Raw genomic sequence first — 21,465 nt, 5'->3', positions numbered from 1 at the left:
AGATTACGGATTACTCACCTTTTGTCAAATTTGAACTAAAACACATTACTTGAGGAAATGTTACAGTTTTAGTGGATGTGGAGGCTCCCATGATTGGGTTTTCCTTAACCTTCCTCCCCCAAATGACTACCTACGTCCCTGGTGCGACTGCTCTGCTATTTTGCTTCGTTTGGTCCAATGTGAATGCTATCATCAGAACCCTGATGCAAAACGCACACCCGGGCCAGAATACAATGGTTGACACAGCCAAAGGATCGTGGTAGACATGCTACAGTCCACTGATTGATCAGCCAAAACAAAGAAAATCACACATTTTCTCAAACGAAGCTTGTCGGCGTCTCGTAATGAACAGCCACATGCCAAGAAAAGAGACCGCAAAATGCTGGATGTCCTCCAATGTTCGCCTTTGTTTACTTTGTGGCGTTCCTCTTCAGCCATCGCCATCTGGCCAGCATGCCCCGCAGTGGAAACACAAACCAGATCACGTTTTACCATCACAAGCTGAACTTTAGCTGCATCGCTTGCTGCAAATGAGGCTTTACAGTTTTGGAATGGAGAATGTGAGCTTTTTTCCTTGTCTGCTGCAACTTCAAATGACAAGAGTTGGAAGCACCTCACGGGCGACGTACAGTAGGCTAAAACCCACTCAATGGTAGAGGAGAGCTGCTGATAATACTCTGTAGTCTCTTCACCACAGGCAGTTGTTTTATGACACAAACTATCCATAATAGCCACTTAAGGGATGACTCTTTTTGCCGGGGATGGCACGTTCAAAGATAAAACTAGCGTTAAGCTCGTGAATGAAAAAGCCTTTATTTGCCCGAGCCGATAAGTGACAGCGGCACTGCACAGAGGTATTAAAAACTGAATTTTTCCTTTCTCCCGAGAGACTGTAGTCTTGCCCGGAAATCCCTGTTATGCTGATGAGGGTTTATAATGCAATAGCTCATATAATGGGCTGATCCTTTGTGACTTATCCAAAATCCCGAACTCATCTTCTTTTATTGCTGGCCACTTTGTCCCCCATGGCTGCTCAGTTCACACTGTGGGCTGTCCTCAGGGTGCCGCCCGTCTATTTCTCCTCACGTTATGTCCTGCATGATTCAATACCAACCAACATTTTTAATTAAGCCAAAGATAAATATGTCTTGGTATTATGCTGACAATCTGTCCTCTGTGACAATGCGTGTCCTCCTTACTAAGTTTTTTTCTTTCAACCCACATCTCTGAGTGTTAAATAATAATTGTACTGATGACACTTTGACATGCCGATGACATGGATGTATGTGTAATTAGATTTTGACTGGCATTTATTAGCATGAGATAATGCCCATGATCTCATTAAAGACTGTAATTTCGTGAACTAATAATTTTTGCGTTATATCTGCCTGATCCAATTTACTTTGTTCTTTGCATGGCCAGTATTTTAAAATTTTCACTTTGGCATATCCCTGACTCAACTTTTAAGTGAGGCCACACACGACTTAATGGTGATTCAGCAACTATGTGTGGGATAATTACAAAACCTTCAAAATATTAATCCCATTTGTCAGGTTTGTTCTAGCACTTTCTAAAAGGCAAACGCATTTGGAGAGTGTGGGCCTTTTAAGTAGAGTTAAATCAGTTAAGTCTTTACCTCTAAAATACAAACAAACTAGAGGTTAAACAACTTCTGATTTTGTGTTGTTGTTGATGCTAATCAAAATCGAGTCAACTTCGTTTAATCGATGACGTCACTGATATTGAACTAATATTGAACTGATTTTCAGTTGTCAACATACTTGCCTCTAAACGCTCACTCACTCACCCCATCGTCCTGTTGCACAGGCCCCACCCCCTGACTCGTTCATCCAATCACATTCAGACAATTGCTCATCCGTTCACATTCAGACACCTTAATTTCTTCATTTCCTTGCAGACAGTCGGAAATTGTAAAAATCTTTACACCAATTGCAGCCTCGCTACAGTTTTAATAACTGTATACAAGTTGAAAACATATACCGGTGGGAGGAGGGAATGCTTTGCAATAATGTATTTTACCAAACACAAGATTGACGATTAATCGACTTCAGAAGTAGTTCATCTAAATTTGTTTTGTTTGCGGGTACTACTAATTCAACTATTTGTATTATTTCGTTGTAGTTTTTTTTCCCGACAGTTTTTTCAGGATATCAATATCTAAGAAACGCCTCTCAGTATAATCCACGACACTGAAAACTAGAATCACAATAGCACACGTACTTTTCAGTTAATACTTCTCTGAAACAGTCATTCAAAAGTGAGCTTTATTATCTTTGCAATGGCAGACTTCTTGATCCAGTTTCTATATCGTGAATGTGTACCTAATTGTGACTTTATATTGCTGGCTGCCATGAAATGTGGTAAGTAATGCAGATTTTTGCTGTGTTCTGCAACAAAGGGTGACACGATGCTTCACTGAGCCGACTAGTTATTTAGGGGTCACTTTATATTGACTGCCTTTGAGCTGCGGTCGACTGCTGCCCCCTGCCCATCATGTCATACATTTTGTGTTAAAGTGTTGACCTCAGCAACCATCAAACGGCAATATATGTTGTAATATATGCAATATGGGCGCAAACCAAGTCTCTATAATGTGTTTAGCGGCCCAGCGGTTGCATCTTGTTGTCGAAGGCGCTCCCAATTCAATTCCCCCAACCGGCAAAGGGATGTGGCTGAGGAGATTGACGAAGCATTGCCCTGTGAGAGTTGTTTCACACATTTTACACCGGGGTGCCCTTGAGCAAGACATTCAAGCACACAATTACTTTTTACACTTATAAATGCCATGTTCTCAACCTTTTTCTGCACCTTATAAACTATATGCGCCAGACAGTTACTGCAATGTATTAGACAGTTATTGCCCATGATGCTATATTTGTTTAGCAACACACCACTCTTCTATCAAACTTTTGTTTTCATTCCTTGTACGAAAGAAATATCTTGAAGAGGAAGATGATGTATTTTATAGTTAGTTTGGGCAACATATTTACATTTATACGACTTTTTCAAATTGCCAAATTCACTCCGTGTAACCCCTATTATTAACTATCTCCAATGTTCCCAAAAAGAAACGGAATTGAACAATAAACGTTTGTATGAAAGTGATTACATCAGTCTGAATGTTCCTCAGTGACCCATTCACAACTTTCAATGGTGATTTTACATGGAACCAGTGAGCCCTTTTAAAAATGTTTTAATACTACAAAAAAAAACAGAGAAAAAGACCCACTGAAGAGTGGGAAAGAAAGAAATGTGACCCTTGCTTAATACGTCTTTCCTCTGTGCAAATATTAAGTGGATTTCCTGACTTTCTTTTGCGTTTTCTTTATTTAAGGAAAAGGTCAGTTTCAAAGATGGTTGTCTTCATCCAAGGACTTTTCACTGGGGAGAGGATCAGCTACCTGTGATGGAGATGTTTGTGATTAAATAAATTGGGATAGGTCAAAGCCTTCTCCCCTCCAGCTCTGCAATTAGAGCAACTCCTGAACTCATAAAGTCTCCTGAGAACCACAAACATTGGGCCTCTAAATCTCTGCCCACCTCCACCCCAATCCAGTTTCCCACCAGTCGACCTGGCAGATAGAATCTGAGTGGAAGACTGATACATTGGGATGATATGACACTGTTTTCGGATCCACATGCAGCCCGGTTGCTGGCTGGAAGTGACGCTGACCTATGCAGCCAGATTCTGCTTTTACAAAATGTGCTTGTGGCGGTCATACTGTACATCCACCTGCTAGTCACCCGAGCTTTCCCTCAGCTGTTCTTCCATATGAAGTCTATACTTACAAAAAAAAATAAAACATCCCAAGCATACCAGTAATGGCTCAACAGATATGATGTCATGAAATATTGAAAGGGAAGTGCTTTACAAAAACCTACAAGCCACAGCCGAGGTAATGACGCTCACTTATGTTCTCTGACAGCTCATTCTACATGGGACAGAGGGGGGGAAAATACTATGCGGATCAGTACGTCAGTGCTGTAATAATACTTGTGTGTACAACATAAATAAGCACTCGGCACTTTCCCGAAGCAATATTATAGCACTAAAAAAAATTCCACAAGGTGCCTCCATTTAAAAGGTAATATTGGCTTTTATTTAAAAGATGAGCATCTTGCTATTTTGTTGACAAATAGGTTAAATATTTCACCTGTCCCCCAATCCCATTTTTGCAACTGAAACAAAAATAAGTCCTTTAAGTCAAATTGTTTAAACTTCAGTAATGATACAGGCAAAAATGTTTTCAAGGTGACTTGTACGTTATATAATCACAGTGGGGAAAGACGCTCTTCCTGATAAGACACTGCGGAAGTGTACAAAGCTACATTTGACTTATTAAAATCTAAGATAGCTGGCTTAAAATGTTAACTCTAAAAATCAAAATGATGGCAGTAGTCTCAGGCCAGCAAATTTATTAAGATGTCGGACAGGGTGAGACCCCCTCCGATCTCTTTATGCAATTGATTTATTCAAACATGGAAATGGGAGCAAAACAGTATTTCGTCAGATTGATTAAAACTCAATAGACTGATTGAGCTGCCGCCTCTTGGTCTTTGCATATTCATCCTGTTTCCACATTGAGAGAATAATTACGCATTGATTATCCATCTCCACCACTGAGGGCCAATCATTACTGTGAGAGAGAGTGGAGAACCTCTTGAAGCCCGCTGTAGTGTGCAGACCCTGAAAGACAAGTACGTCCTTATCAGACGAAATGTTCTGAAGATGGCCATTAGTGTTTTGTGGGGAATATTCAGAGAAGATGAATTCTCATGCTCACATTTCAAGTGACTTTTTAAAAATCTAAATGACATAAAAGACAAAAGTTAATTCACTGCACCCCATTTCAATGTCCAGTTTGCAATGTTCGTTGAAGAGGGTAGATGCTCCACACATCTTACCTACTGTCTTACCAAAAGCCTTTATTTTACTACAGTTTATGCATTCGATTGTTATCATTGTCACTGAGAGTTTTTGTTCCATGACGAAGCGCTTAACTCAATTTATTTGTACAGTGGTGCCTTGGCATACGAGTGAGGTTTTTATTTTTTTAGATATGAGCAGTCTACCACCCATTCTTTTTTTGGGGGTGGGGGGCTTTGACGTGTGTGTGCAAACTCAATATTCTTCAAAATAGAGGTTTAAAGCTGTCTATCGTCACTGTCAGCTGAAGGTTGAAGGCACACTGGGCGACATACTGGAGCCTTGTTGTTCACGCCGGCCTTTGTCCCAGCAAATGTAGACCCACGGGCCGGGACTAGTTGCCGTGGACCTCCGCTTCGTGAAGCCAGCGTCTTGGCCTCGCGTTGGCCGCCAGCGAGGAACGCCGTGAGCCGGATCTCCGCGTGTCTCCGCCGCCACCAACCCTCTTCTCCTCTGTTGAATTGTTTAAGCATATTGTAAAAGTGTCACTCTTTAGTAATGTACGAGTTAGTCGAAAGTCACAGGTGCATGAACATCACACGGGGAGGGACAAACGATTCTGATTTCTGTTAAAACATACACCTCCTCAGATACATTCCATTAGTCGCCAAAATGAACTAATAGGTCCACTCCATATCCATGCAAAAAAAAAAAATCGTCTTACATGCTTCCCTCTCTTCAAATGTAATGTCTACATTTAAAGTAAAAACATATTACATATGTTATTGTGAGCATAGCGTGATTATTGCTGCAGCAATAATAGCGTTTTGGAGGTACTGTATAAAAATATAAACTTTGATTGACGTGAATAGAAGTGTAAGGTAATATACAGTGTGTGTGAACATGTGTTATTCACAAAGACCTGTGGGGGTAAACGCACAGAAACTACTAAAGCTTTTTGAGAAGGACTCAGTGAGCAAGAAAAAGAGAGGTTTTTCGGTATCCCTGCTTTCACCTCTTTGCCCCACCTGCACCATCAACCTTCCTGCAATACCGTGAGCTTTCCCTCAAATGCCGCAATAATTAGCATACCGTGAGATTAATACCATGATAAAACCTGAACTAGTATCATATTCTGTTTTTTTGCCTCCAAACCTAACCTAAACTTACGCCGCTATCAGATGCTTATTGTTCTACTCATATTTGACAGTTCATCATTTGATCGACTTGAATCTTTGTAAAATGGATTTTCTTGACGTTTGTCAAAAATAATATCCTTTTAACTGTGCCATCGCATGTATGCCTGTCCTGGAGGTTTGTTCTTGTTTAAGAATGGCACCTGATGGGTGAACATGCCAGGACACTTGTTTTGTCAGATCTTTAAGGGTGACAAGAATTTGCCACAGAGCTTGACAATGCTTCACAGTAGCCTTAGTACTGCTTGTGGCGCTGGCAGGCTATTAGACCTCTGTGCATATTGGATCGTTTATCAACCGGATAAACTGCTGTTTTATATCACAACGCCGGACAGCTTGGCAGATTTAAACATCAGGACCTTGTAGCATGTGGGAACACATTAAAACAGGAAACTGTTGTTAAAATCCTTCCTGACAATCCATTGGAATTGAAACAAAAATAGATGAATCCGTGACATGGGAATAAGGTAAACAATCTTCAGCGTGGATAAATAAAGCTGTAATTCAAGTTTTAATAAGACTTGGTGTGTATTTCACCATCTGTTAGGTGACGTGAGTGACACATAACGATGTGGGGATTTGTGCTGGTGTGCAGTGTGAACTTCTGACTTTGGTCACACTTCAAGCATTTGCAATTAAAAATGTGTTTATCATTGAATTTAGAGGCGGTGGCATTGAGCCGCGAAGCTTTAATCAAACTTGGGCAGAGATAGACTAAAACCATGCGGGTGAACGATGACTGCCACAGCTTCTTTTTACTTATGACCTGCTGAGCCAAGCTGAATGTTTAAAAGGCTTATTAGGACTCATGAAACTATTCCAATTCCCTTTTTTGAGTGAGTCTATCAAAGAAATGTTTAGTGTTTTATGACTGTATACTTTTAAAATATTACATGCGTTTAAGGTGTCAGAAGGGCACAATGAAACCTGCACAGAGAGCATGATTGGAACTTAATTTGCCACAGTATTGTTCGGACTTTTCCTTTTTTATTATTGCTGCTACATAGGATTTGACCTCCGTGTCACACAGGTAAAGATTTCTTGTTGTCACTTTACAAATCAGTTCTGAACTTTACAGAATTCTTTTCAAATATCTAAAGAAAAAGTGAATCTATTTCAAATGACTTCAGGCAACCCCAGTAGGTCAAATTCCATCTTGTTTGTTTTCGGCGCTCGAGCAGTCAACATTTCAACCAATCATTGTGAAACTTTCAGCGATTATTGTTCTGTGTAACAACTGCAGTTCTATTGATTTTAAAGAACATATCACCCTACAATGCTGAAGTAGATATGGTCCAAGTTCCGGTCACTAAGTAAATATCTTGTCAGTTGCGATTTTCAACCATTCTTTTTCAACGATCCCATTTGTCGGAGCAAGAGCCCTCGCTGATTGCCAACACGAGATGGTCAAAGGTCATAGCTTTCTGCAACGGTGTTCTTGTTTTCTGTTGTTTTCTTCAATTTGTCTTTTTGTTGTTGTGTCTGCGCTTGCCTGATTATTACTTCCTTCCTTCTGTCTCATCGGTTTTCAGTCTTTGTCAGCACTTTTCCATCAGTCCGCCCACTTGTGTATCATTGTTGAGATCAGGCTGAGAGCCTTTCGTTCCTCAGATTCGACTTAGTCTTTTTTCTTTTTTGTCATTTTACCTGGTGTCCTCGCTTGTTATTGCATTTCTGGCAGCTTTTCGGCTCCTGTTTTGATGCCAGTGTTGTACTGGCAGAGAGCGTCCCATAGCTGACGTTATGTTTCTTTTGACAGCAAACTAGTTGAGAATAGGCATGGGTCGGTCTCTGGTTTCAAGTTATACTGCGGGTTTAAAAATTCACAGTTTTAAAATTGCTAAGACGTTCCATCAGTAGTCTAATCTGTTTTTTTTTTGTTTTTTTTTTGGGGGGGTGGGTCATCAGTACGAGCGAAGTGACACAACCCGTCTTCCTCCCATTGTTGGTGGGAGCAGTCGGTCAGCCCTACGACTTTTCCCTTAGTTGTTTATTTTCTTCATACCTTTTACTGATGTGCCAAATATTCTATATGTTGCTAAAAAATAAAGTCGATTGCATTTAATGTAAAAAATTCATTTACCTACATTTATTTTTCAAAATAATACATTTTAGAGCTATAATTACAATACAGTGGAGCCCTGTTTTCATTCATTCATGAATTCGCTTAGTCACAGATATATGTTTTAACCTAGCCCCCATTTAGCGGGGGTCCACTCTACTGCGATACCGTGAAGCCGCGATATTTAGTCTCTGCTGATTGCTTCACGACACTTTTAATATAAATAATGTGATGTCATTAAAGCAGTCTTCTGCATGGTTTACCATGGACATGTATGTACATTATGTGTTGAGGCAATGTCACCTGTCTTTACTTCACGCCCTGCCTATTTGAGTATTTCTATTTTCATCCATGTTTTTGCCACCCGGCTTTGTGTTGACACTCAGCGGGGTTTTCTCCCAAGCCCATATTCTTTATTACGTTTGCTCTTTCCTGCTGTTTTTACCCTCCAGATGTATCTCTGTCTTCCTCTTCTCAGCCCCCCTTGGGCTGTATGATCCCAATCATCCTCCCACAGACATCGCTCACCTGAGCTTTGACTAACTGTAATAACAATTTCTCATGAGAATTTAGCTGGAAATCATGCAGAAACTAAGCACTTAATCACACTACATCTTATGGGGATGTTAATGGATTAATTGGTTATTACAATTTTTTACCAAATTTGTAATAACCAATTGTATGAAATTGATGAATTGCCCTGAAGCAAACGAGGCAATGTGGAGTGCACTACTTTGCGTTTGATTCAATTGTGACTAGTTTGTGGTCGAAAGAAGAACGACATGACATGAGCAATTGGAGGTTGAGCTCCAGCAGCATTATTCTGCTCAGCCCAACATTCAGAGATGCATTGTGGTGAAATGTAGCTTAGAAACAATAACGACTCATTCATTTGTCAATTTCCCCATCAGTTAATCAAGGAAACGTTGTCCAATACCTATTAATCCGTAATAATGTAGATCTCTCCCCCTGCCCGTAATTAATAATTTACAACCATAGTGGACATCTGGGTATATCATAGCATTTTTTTCCCACGAAACTCAAAACAAATTTGAAAACTTTTAATACTAATCACACCATTTATTCATTACTTTTCTCACACAAAAAAATCATTTTATTCTGGTGAAAACGGACTCCATCTACAGCTAGAAAATCTTTCTCCCAGCAGCATCAAGCTTGAAACTTTGTGATCAGTTTTATAAGGGCGTATAAACGTCTGTAAGGGTTTAGAGGCGCCATGATTCATTAACTGCCCTAAAACCTGGTGACAACGTGAGCTAGTACGCAGCAGGATGAGCTGGGGTCGGGTAATGCATTTACAGAATGTCCTCCATCTTCTTTACCTAAGCTTAACATTCCTGCTTTGCTCTTTTGCTCAATTTTTCATTTTGACACTCGATGCACACATTGGCTTTTGTCATGATTTATAAATGAGGTGATGACATGGTGGGTCGCAACATTCACATTTCTTTCAGGTAGGCATTTTTTATCCACAAGGGGGGTCAAAACAGGGACAGGACTGATCTTATTACCCTGTCCAAATGTAGTGTAGCATGCATGTTTGCTCATCTGAAACCAACTTGATACAGCTCAAAACCTTTCTGCCATTTTCTCAGTACTTGCGTGAGATGTGATTAAAAATGGAATACAGAACAGCATGGCCAATGTTATGTGCTACACACAAACCTTCTCCTGCCATATTTAATTAATGCGGGTTGAGCAGGCGCTCCAAACGATGCTGCACAAAGAACAGACCTGAATGTGTCATAGTTCAAGCTCTTTTATCCCCAGCCAGATAACGGCAAATGTTGCAGGTCGAGTTACCTGCCATACTTACGCCGTCAAACGAGGAAAAAAGTGCAAAGAAAGTGTTAATGCTTTGTATGTGTGCATTGTGAGCATTCCATTGCAGTATTTTATGTGTTTGTGTGTGGGCAGTGGAAACTCGGTCAGTGATGCAGCAGAAGCTGATTGACCCAGGCACCTCACATCATGCACTAGTGCCAACAAAAAAAAAGTGCCTGTTCTCTTTGTAACATCAGTCAAAAGATGAATCCCTCTCTACGGCCGACTCAAAATTGAATTCCTCCCTTTTGTTGGGGGCCCCCCAAAAAAGTGAGATCACATTCCATCAAGGCTTTTCCAATACATTTTAAATTGCACTTGTCAGCTGCCTCATACAACAGAATGATGTGTATCTGTACTTGGGTGGCAGAGAGAAGTGAGATAGAGACTGGGTGTTGGTAGAAAAAAAAACTAAACAAAACAAAAAAAGAACTTGATGAATGATACGAGATGATATCTGGCCCTAGATGCCTCAAACATTTTGGATTGGATATCATTCCAAATCAATGGGGTCCCTGTTCTAACATTGAAAGTAACCTTCGAGCCATAACAGAAACCTTGAATTAACTGAGGCTGATACGAGCGATATGTATTCTAGTCACTTCTGGGAAAAACAACAATGCTTCATTGTCGTCCCCTGAGGGAAAAAGTAAATTTAACGGTCTGCTATACATATTTAGACGCACACAGATTCACATAAGCCAGATATAAACACCCGTCCAATTAGAACAGATACTAAACAGCACTTCTGCAGTGCTTGCACAGGTTACAGGCACCTCTTCAATAACCAATTCCCATATTTTATTTTTATGTGGTTTGCAGCAAGTCTTAAAATGGTCACCGTCCGGTACGACAAAAGCAAAGTCCTTTTAACTATTGTCATTGTAGTGTGGCTGTTATATTTCCATTACACCATTGCGTCACTTCTTCCTAATTATCTAGAGACGCAATAATAATTTTTTAAAAAATATTTGTCAAAGCAATCGTTATGACTTGAGAGTAGTAAATGATAAATACGATTTGTGGAAAAAAATCATCCGTCGCTGGCCCCATCTCGTGCCTTTAATTTGATACACAAGAAACCCCCACACCCTAAGAAAACCAACCAATCAGAGACAGCAGGCCTGACTCACGAGCTGTCAATTATTTGTCGCAGACGCGCAGCCCCACTCTTCGCAGGCACAACCCCGCGGCCTTGCGCTCACCTGTTACGTTGTTACACTGGAAAAGTGTACTATAAAAGTATATAAAGTTACTATAACCCTAAATGTTATTGGTTTGAAGTTATATATATATATATATATATATATATATATTTTTTTTTTTTTTTTTTTGCTTAGCCACATTTCTTTGATTAACACATTAGAGGTGCTAGATGGGGCCAGAGACGGCGGCTTATTTATTTATTTTTTCCACAGAGCATACAAGTCGAAAATCTCTCTCACACACACACATTGATAATGTACTACTGTCAAGTCATAATGACTGTTTCAACAAATATGACACTGTATTTTTTATTTTTATAAATGCCCCCTTTAAAACACGTTTTGGTTTGATAACTCACCAACTAATAGTTGCTACATTAGGTGGTGAATATAATGCGCTGTAGCGCCTTTACAAAGAAAACAAAGCTCACTTTTGATCGATATTATCAGAGAGGTGTTCACTGAACAATACGCGTGTCATTGAGAATTGGGATACCGCGCTGCATCCCACTTAGAGCGCTTTCTCCCTTTTCTCATGGCACTTAACTTGGCATCACAACAATTGTCATTGGGTAAACAAAGCAAATTTATTTGTAAAGCGCATTTCATACACAAGGTAACTCTATGTGGTTTGCATGATTAAAAGCATTTAAAAACAAAGAAAAAAAAAAAAAGTTAAAACAGAGAGGAAAAAAATTAAAATACAATTAAAAGAGCGTACAGTGCAATAAATATAATTTAAAAGTGGAAATGCTCTAAAAAGCATCGGAAAAAATAGTTTTTAACCTGGACTTCAAAACATGCACACTTGGGGCTGACGTCTCTGCTGTTGGCAACTCATTCAATTTGCGTGCAGCATAATCGCTAAATGCTGCTTCACCATGTTTGCTTTGGACTCTGCGCTCCACTATTTGACCTGAGGCCGTCGATCTCAGAGCCCTCCTGGGTTTATATTTCATTCATGTATTCAGGACCTAACCGTTTAGTGATTGATAGACCAGTAGCAGAACTTAGAAATCTATTATAAAGCTGACATCAGAACCGCCCAATGTAAAAACGCGCAGCTCGTGTACAGTATGTCGCTCAAATATGCAATCTATGCACATATTAAATGAAAGCTCACTTCTCGCTTTGACGACAGAAAAGCTGTCATTGGTAAGAGGATGTGCCAGTTGTAAAGGTCACAACTGTCTGTGGCAAACAAATGGGGCCTCTAATGGTTTTCTGCTGCCAGGCGTCTACGGACACAAAAGAACAGGTGCCTGTCTGAATCTTGATGATCCCCTCTGAGTGAAATCATTAACTTGCATCCGGCTCAATTAAGAGGCGAGATAGAAATGATTGCCTGCTGCAAGAGACAGTCAGAAAAGTCACACTTGGTGCCCTCGACATCACAAGTAAAGGCGACTTTGTAAATACTGCTGCTGAACAGCTCGCCCACCCACCGCCGCCCGCACGAGCCAAACCGCAGCTGACATTTATTGCACCGGAGTGAAAGCTCGGGAGCTGTTTACAGACAGAGTGCAGCTCCACTTCAAGGTCGCGTGCGTTGCGCTGGGTGAGGAGGATTACGGCACCTAATGGACAGCGCTCTACTTTAATGAAGAGAGCCGTCGAAATGGTAGGTCGACAGATGAGCCGGTACCGTGCCACCGGTGCCACATGGTGAGTTTCAACAGCTGGCTAAATCAACCTGTGATTGTATTTGTTTTAATGATGGGTGTGGAAAAATCAATTTCGAATGCAACCTGTAAATGGACAAAGGTTGAACACAGTCTGTTTGTTGACGCTGGTAGACTTCTAATTTGGTCAAATTGAAAAAAAGACGGCTTGTACCTCGTGCTTAACAATTACATCCTCTTTGGGACAAATTTGACCCATTTTGACATTTGACAGCGATAAAAATAACCCAAATGTCATTCTTTCACCCTGAAGTTTGATGACATTTCCTGGTCCAAAATACACAAAAATGAAAATATTTTAAAATGTCATTCTTTTCTACAGGAGCTACAAAGTTTGTGTACATTGAAGTTCAGTTCCTAAAATTGATTTTAGATTTCACAGTATATCAGGTTAAATCAATGAAAATGGTGGTAATGGTAGTCATTTAGAAACTGTGAAACTATACATGCCATAAATGTGTATTTTTAATTGAAGGTATTAACAGTGTTCATTACCACCACATTTGCACAGGTTCTCCCAGAAACATGCAGCTGTCAGTCTTTGAAACGTCGTAGGTGAATCTCGATGCAGTAAAAGAGCCCAAGTAACGTGTGTGTATTTTTATGGGGGGAGTTTGAAACATTCCCGAGAAGTGTGTTCCCACCACATTTTCAAACATTCCCACAGAAACATCTACCATCTAATCTCGAAACGGTGAAGGAGTAAAACAGTATCAAAACTGACCCGGAACATGTGTGTGAATGAAAAATGCAGAGTATATAATTAAGATGGTAACAAAAAAGGATAATTTTCTCTCTGGAGATCTAAGTTTCCTCTGTTAGTGCTGCTTGTAAATGACCTCTGCCAAGCATGAGAAACGAAACAGTAGTAAGCAAAAACTGAGCCTGAGCCATGAAATGTTGCCGCATATCCAGATAATTGTGCGGATCAAAGCGTTTAGTGTACCTAGTTGTCATGTTACTGTCCACCTGCACTGTCTCTTGACTGATGATCAATCCAGGGTCTATCCCACCTCCTGCCCAAAGTCAGCTAGGATAGGCTTCAGCTCACCCTCGCCCCCAATGAGGATGGAAGGATGATTGTTTTAAAAGGTTCATTTTCCTAGTAACTGATCTACAAATGAATGTTCATTTAATTAAAAGAAAATGTAATCTTGAATTTGTATGCAATTGTATGTAGGACATCGTCAAAGGTATTGCAACAGACCTTTTTTATAGATGAAAATAAGGGTTGAGCTAATCTGCAGTAAATTCTTGAATTTACCAAGATAGATTTTTGGACAATCCCATGCTTCTAATTTTCACTTGCATCATGTCTTCGCTTCAGTACAGAAAGCAACGTCCAAGCCCCTAACTTTGCTTTTGGTGTGGAAGAACCCCATCAAGCACCGTGGGATGAACTAGAATGTCGATGGTGAGTGAGCCAGGTCCTCGCTCATGTCCAACGTCAGTGATGAAAGTTCCCAAAGGCACACTCCAGCATCTTGTAGTCTCCACATAAGATCGGAAGCTGTAATAGCTGCAAAAGGGGTGACCAACTGCACATTTTCTTCCATTTTCACCTGCTGAAGGTGTAATGGCCAGGTATCCAATTTCAGTGGTGAATATAATCTGTGGCACATGCAACCTGTCGATGAATTTCAGGCCTGTATGGCACACTTGTATGAGAAAGCTTCCTGATTACACATAATAATGAAAAAAAATCACTTAAGACTTTCTTTGTATTCCGCAGAGCATCCGGGGATCATGAATTGGTTTGTGATCAAGGCCCAATATACTCAAATCATTTTCTTATCAGCGCTTTCTGTCCCAGTCCAGCTACGGGATGACCCAGTGAAAGAGGAGAAATGAAGGACGGCACCTTCTCACTCTGGTACTTTATTCTTCCCGAAATCCCCTCCTGATACCCATTCTGTGAAGGTTAATGGGGGATGAAGCATTTTGTCATAAAGCTCGCAGCAGCCTCTCTTCTCGTGGCCTGGCCTGAGAGCCAGCAGGCGGGACACAAAGACAAATTTATTCTGCCGCCGACAGCCGCCAGTGAACAACTTGTCACGCTGGCCTATTTTAGGACAATACGCCTGCCAGTGCCAAGCTGCTGCAGGTACAAGGGCACGGCGCCCACGTGCGGACTTGCTTCACCGCCCTACTATGCAGACCTTAAACAAACAAAAACAATTTTTGTTAAACCAAAAGGTGGTTAAGGTCACACTGCGGAAGAAATAGGAAGGTGGAACACATTTTTACTTGGCTGCGAGAAGAAAATGTTGGACCTTTTTTAAATAGCACTCTGCCCTACGAACAAAATATTATATTATTTCCTTCTTTGCATTTATATGGTGAAACGGACCTGTGATGGCGAAGAGGAAACGCGTGACAGGGAAATTGATCTTACTGCAAGGTTGATTGCTCATCTCTGTCCTGGCCTCTCAGTACAATATGGCCAAAGATATAAGAACAGAATGTACACCATTACAATGAACTGGGTGAGTAGTTTTTACGTTTTATTATACAGCGGTAAAGTTGTTTTTACACTTGTACAACAATTCAAAATGTTTTAAATTACTTAAAACATTGCCTTAACAGTGAGTCGTCTTTCCGACGCAGTTCTGTTCTTACGCTCTTACCCAAATTCGTACGAAAGTCAAAATGTACCGTAGTGTGCCGCTAACCTATGCAGTAGTAAAGCCAAAATTACAGTGAATATTTGGATGAAAAACACTGGTAAACCATAACTGGAAAGCAATCTCATGAAAAACGTAAAGTGCATATGGTCGGCAGTAATTGGACATGCTTTCTTGTGCTGTGTGGCAACATATTCTTATTTCTGATTTCAAACTAGTTCATTGTGTGTCATTCGTAACCTCAAAACGTCGCATGTTGGTAAACCCCTGTACTGTCGCGAAGGATGGGTGATACTTTTTAAATTGTCAAATTAATTTATATCCCATTTTACATGGGATATTTTGGTATTTATATTTTATTATATACTTGGATTGACTTTTTTAGGTTTTAAGTACAATATTGTGATTCTCAGTGTTGTACGATTACCACTAGTGGTATGCATGCTACCTCTAGTGGTACTTGAAAGAATGATGCAAATCAAATTTACAGCCATCGTGCATTCAGGCTGTTTAAACTTTTTTTTAATTTTTTTTAATTTATTTTTTTTTTAAATCCAGTATGCCATCCATCCATTTTCTGAGCCGCTTCTCCTCACTAGGGTCGCGGGCGTGCTGGAGCCTATCCCAGCTGTCATCGGGCAGGAGGCGGGCTACACCCTGAACTGGTAAATCCAGTATGATACTTTTTTATTTTCATTTTTTTAAATTTTATTTCTTTCATTTACTTTTTATGAACAGTAAATTTGTTTTTGTTTTTCAATATAGTACAATTCAGTTGTATTTAACGTTAACTACAAGGCATTTGCATTTAATCTTAAACTGTTTTTTAAAAAGTCACTTTTTCATAACTATTATGTGCAATACATTTTTAATTTAATAATTTGCGTAGATTCCACCCCACCCATCCCCTATATTAAAGCGCCGTGTTAATAATGAAACTGTGCATAATGTTACAGTAGCTTAAAACAGAAAAAATTACTTTTTAGGAACAGAATGTCTCTTGTTTTTCATAGTTTTTTTTATGAACAGGTCAACTACATTACTGTGATTTAATGTTGGTCATATTCGCAATTAGAGATCCAAGCATTGTATAAAAAAAATATATAATAATGAAAGAGAAGTAGGATGATATGAGCTTCCATCTGTTCCATCAGTTTATTTGAATTTCATGCAGTACTATCCATGTTGATTTGTAGATGTGCAAACTTATCCCATGAATGTCCTCTGAGGCTAAGATTAATTGAATAAAGTAAATGATGAAGGTCCCCGTATGCACATACTCAACATTAAAGGACTTTCATGTCATTTTATGTGAAGAGCAACACTGGCCTCTGCTGGCATTTAATATGCACTGCCAAAACATGTTTTAAATCTACACCTCAGGCTGACTTTGCTGCCATATATTATTATTGTGTGGTTACTATGGGCCCAGTCAGACAGCAGGATAACTTAATTCATTTGGAACATGCTTAATATGCAGTGTTTTGTCTACATCCGTGTGGGAGAATCAATGGAAGTGATGTCATAATTTGTTCGCACAACATTTAAAGGTGATACAAGTTAACAGGTTTTCATTTTGTCCAGAGACACTCAAATCTTATGTGGGCATTTATGCGTGTAAATAGTTTGGTGGGCCGCTTGATCGTAAACATTTTGGCACCAGTTTATTGCTTCTCATTAAAGACAGCATCACCTCATTGACTCAGTGCTCGCTTCCACGAGAGGTCAGCAAAAACAAAAGTGGCCGTTCCCACTGAATGATTTGTTTCCGTGTCATGAGAAAATCAATAGGAGACACGGAAGCTTGTGGAGGAAGATTTCCGAGTCGATATTTTCCGAGCAATAAACAACAGCATGTATTTAATCTTGATGCTTTTCCACATCTTCCCGGGGCAACTTCAGACATGCAACGGGGGCCTGCACATTGACAACACATGAGCTTTTAGGCTTCTGCTCTCATGTTTTCCCACCGGAGCTCACATCTTTGACTCTGCACAATTACAATCACTTAGTGTACTTGCTGCATGTTGGCAAAATGGAACATTGAGCGCTCAGCTCACCATATGCATGCAAATGGACTGTTTCCAATCATTTGAAAAATTAATTGAGCTAAATAAGGTAAAATTTTAGAAACTCCTCTATTTGATGTTATTAGATTATCAGTGTGACTGTTTTTTCGTGCAATTTCAGAAGCATGTGATGACTCAAGGTAAGATCTAGAATTGTTTCACCCTTTGTAGGAAAGATGTTTGGCGCCGTTAGTCACTGGTGAACTCTCCCAGTGTTTTTCCACTTACCCCTCTACTCTGCCAGCCAGCTACACCATCCTATTTTTAGGTTCTCCTGATCTCCGACTCAGCCAGATTGTTCGCTACGCGCCCGAGCAAGACTCTCCAGCACTTTTCCGTGGATTGATCTTCCGTTGCCGACCCTGTCGGCCCCTGACCTTGCTGCCTCATCGTTCTCCCGGGGATCCCCTTGGTCTTCTGCGCCTGACCACTAGTTCTGTCTCAGCACAATTTCCTATGAAATGGTGCAAAGCGAATTGTGATTTCTCCCAGCCACGCAGCAGAGAGGCAGTGGCAATACATATTATTAACATTCATCTTATATTATATTACACTGGTAACATATAGTATTAGAATAGTTTTAAAAGTCTTGTGTACGATAATTTTTGCTGTTAATTCTCACTATGGATTTGAAACAAAACAATCAAATGTCATTGATGTTAGACCAGTGGTTGTCAGTGTTGCACTAGTACCACTAGTAGTATGAGGGCTCCCTCTAGTGGTATGCAGTGAGTCACAAAATTAAATCTTCAAACTAGCCATCAATTTGGGGGGAATCCATTAAAGTACATCTGTAAGATACAGTTCAGTTGTAATTAACTTATTAAACTACAGTACATTTAAAACAAAATTCAAAACATTTATTTAGGTACAAGTTTTAGTAAACTTGTGTAATACTTTTTAATGAAATCGTTGAGGTTTACACATCTATATTTAAGTGCAATTTTAATTTTGAAACTTTTGCAAAATGTTAGAGGCTTCCAATACTATTTAATATAGTTTTTAAGAGTAAAACGTATTCCTCGTTTTTCACAAACGGTTTAATTATTTTTTTTAGATGTTACGTGGTGTAAAAGGTTTGAGAACGAATGGTCTAGACTATGCTTTAAGAGATTTCACACACAAAAAAAAAGCCATTTACCATTGAGGAATTGTAGTTCCCACACTTCTAAACTACAGTATATTATTCCTCTTTTTGAAGACTTTTATAAGCAATATAAAAATTGACTCAAAACGATAATTGACATTTGTCCCTGAAATTGAGGTACTGTACTTCGCTTAAAGCATACATTAGCTGGAATTTTCCCCACCTGGTCAAGAGGCGCTAGCTCACAAGCTAACCGGGGCTCCTCTTAGCCGATGAACGGACAGCGAGCTCGTCCGCGGCGTCCCCTCTTCGTTTGGGAATTTAAATAACAACATGGAGGTGTCCTGGAAATTGTGGCATCCATGGAAGATGCATTTTCTGGGTGTAGGCATAGCTAGCTAGCTAGCTGACCGCGCGCTGTAGTGGTAGTAATTAATTAGCAATCGCGCGGGATTGCCCCTGATGTCTATAGGCGCTAGTTAGCGGGGGATGCTAAAGTGCTTCATCGGACATCGTTTGACCCGCGTCCCAAAAAATGAAATGTTAACGACTGTTTGACGCTATATCTGTACAACTGCGTAGCCTACTACATAATTATCAGTTTGTCGCACGTTTAGCAATTACCTTAAAACAATCATTTATTCAGAAAAAAAATCTCGAAATGCACTTTAGTCTTGTTTTCGAATCCGTTGTAATACATTTTATTTCAAGCGCCTTGTGAGGATTGGTTAAAATGACGAGAACTCATTTTTGCAAATACTTCTTGGTATAACTAGTCACACTCGATACCCCGCCCCCCACCCCCACCCAAAAAAAAATGGGGGCGAGGGGATGCAAAAGAAAGATAACGTTGCAATGATATGCGATTTTTGTGAGCCGGATGGTGTTGTTTGAAGACTGGTACGGAGGAGAGGAAAGGAGGGGGAGGCTCCTCAGGCTCCACGCAGGCTGCCGTAACGCGAGCTCACGCAGCAGGCGCATCCGAACACACAGATCTGACGCAAATATCATCCGTTGCACGCTTTGACAACATTTTTCATGGTTGCGCCTGTTTCTTCTCTCCCTTCTCTAAGGAGAAAAGCCACACCAGCGCGTATACGGAACCAGAAGCGCGATCATCCTCTCCAGCCGACTGATTATGGTCATGTTGCAAGGTAAGATGCGGGAGAACGTGATCACTGCAAAACTAGAGATGGTGTGATTTTAATTTTTTTCCCCCCTCTCTCTCTTATTATTATTATTTTTGTTTTGTTTTGGACGTGTTCGTGTCCTCCATCGGTCCACGTTGCACCGTGAGCATCTCGAGTAGAAATTGTTACGAGTGTCAAGGAGGCTATATAGCGCCGCGGATGTTGTCATGCACGCTGCCATTCCTTCAGATGTTGGAAGGAAATAGTGGAGCAAATCAGAGCGATTGGCCAAAAAATGTTTCAAATAAACAAAATCAATACAATATGAGAGGGGGCGTATGCGGTGTATGTGCAAGACCCGTACTGGTCTAGACACGGATGCAAAGGAGGGGGGGGCGGGGGGGGGGGGGTGTAGAGGGTTGCACACACTTTACAGTGTGCACATTGAGGCCTGCAGGCTGCATTCATAACAATCATGTGATGGCGGTGCCTAAACATGACATAATTGGAGGTTTAGTTAACTGGCCAATCCATTAGGTACACCTCCCCATTCAATATGCTGTAAAAAGAAAACATGTCCATAATGCTCAATTTGGAAAATTACTATGATTGTAGTTGTGGCTAATGGTTATACTTTGCAGTGGTAGGCAAGGTAGCATTGAGCTTGGGGCTGCAGGGCCCTGAAATACCAATTATCCATTAAAGTAATAATAATAATTTGAATGCCTCGCAGTATAGGGGTCCTGGGTTTGAATCTTAGCTCAGGTGTTCTCCCTGTGATTGCATAGGTTTTCTTCGGGAACGTCCTCCCACATTTCAAAAGTGCGCATGGAGGTTCATTGACAACTAGTCGAAATTGTCCAAAGGTTTGAATCTCAGTGTAAATTTGAGACAATTACATGGAAATTAGGTAGTTAGGACAAGTTGTTTTCTTTTGTGTACTGTATGATTATTTGACAATATGCAGATGAGAGCTCATAATATCATCCTACTTTTTTAATAGTTTATTGACTGTTTTAAATATGTGTCCTTTTGTGTTAATGAAATAAACTGTAGGGGCAGCCTAGTGGTTAGCACGCCTGCCTCACAGTTTGATGGTTCTGGGTTCAAATCTCAGGTTTGCAACCCCCCCCCCCCAATTCTACTGTGGCTTCCTCCCGCGTTCCAAAAACATGCCCGTTAGGTTGAATGGCCCATATGTGTGAATGTGAGTGTGAATGGTTGTTTGTTTATATGTGCCCTGCGATTGGCTGGCAACCAGTCCAGGGTGGACGGCGCCTCTCACCCAAAGTCAGCTGGGATAGGCTCCTGCTCACCTGTGACCTCAATGAGGACAAGCACTATAGAAGATGGATGATTTGCATGTACATATAATGCTTAAAAAGCATAATTATATGTACATAATATTTCGTGACATTATAACAGATGCAATAGATAATAGAGGTTGCGGCATTTTTTAGGGGACCCCATGACCACGTGGCCAATAGGGATCCTCGTCCTCCTTCATTCAACATTGCTAGCAGTTGATGCTAATATTATTGTTACCTTTTTTTCTGTAAGTGAGAAAGTCACAATATTAGAAACAGCTCTCATTATGACGCAGTACAGTGAACATATTAAATTAACACCCAATCCAAACGGAGCATTATTTTTCATTATTTTTGCAGACTTTTTTTG

At 40.3% G+C, this 21,465-nt stretch overlaps 1 protein-coding gene across 14 annotated transcripts in view; it reads left to right on the top strand.

Annotated features, from left to right (window-relative positions):
- LOC133409475 (receptor-type tyrosine-protein phosphatase epsilon-like) overlaps window positions 1–21,465 on the top strand; it is a 68,605-nt gene that overhangs the window by 18,124 nt on the left and 29,016 nt on the right. For 5 of the 14 annotated variants that reach the window (XM_061689535.1, XM_061689534.1, XM_061689530.1 and 2 more), the window contains exons 1-3: window positions 11,780–16,167; window positions 17,693–17,711; window positions 17,816–19,812. The gene's annotated coding sequence lies outside the window, so the exon portion shown is untranslated. Of the gene's footprint in view, window positions 1–11,779; window positions 16,168–17,675; window positions 19,813–21,465 lie in introns of those variants that run through there. The other 9 variants (XM_061689529.1, XM_061689527.1, XM_061689523.1 and 6 more) reach the window with 7 other exon arrangements.

This window comes from Phycodurus eques, chromosome 11 (genome assembly GCF_024500275.1).
Source record: "Phycodurus eques isolate BA_2022a chromosome 11, UOR_Pequ_1.1, whole genome shotgun sequence".
Lineage (NCBI taxonomy): Eukaryota > Metazoa > Chordata > Actinopteri > Syngnathiformes > Syngnathidae > Phycodurus > Phycodurus eques.
Note: the sequence above shows the minus strand (reverse complement) of the source record. Positions and strands in the feature narration are given on the sequence as shown.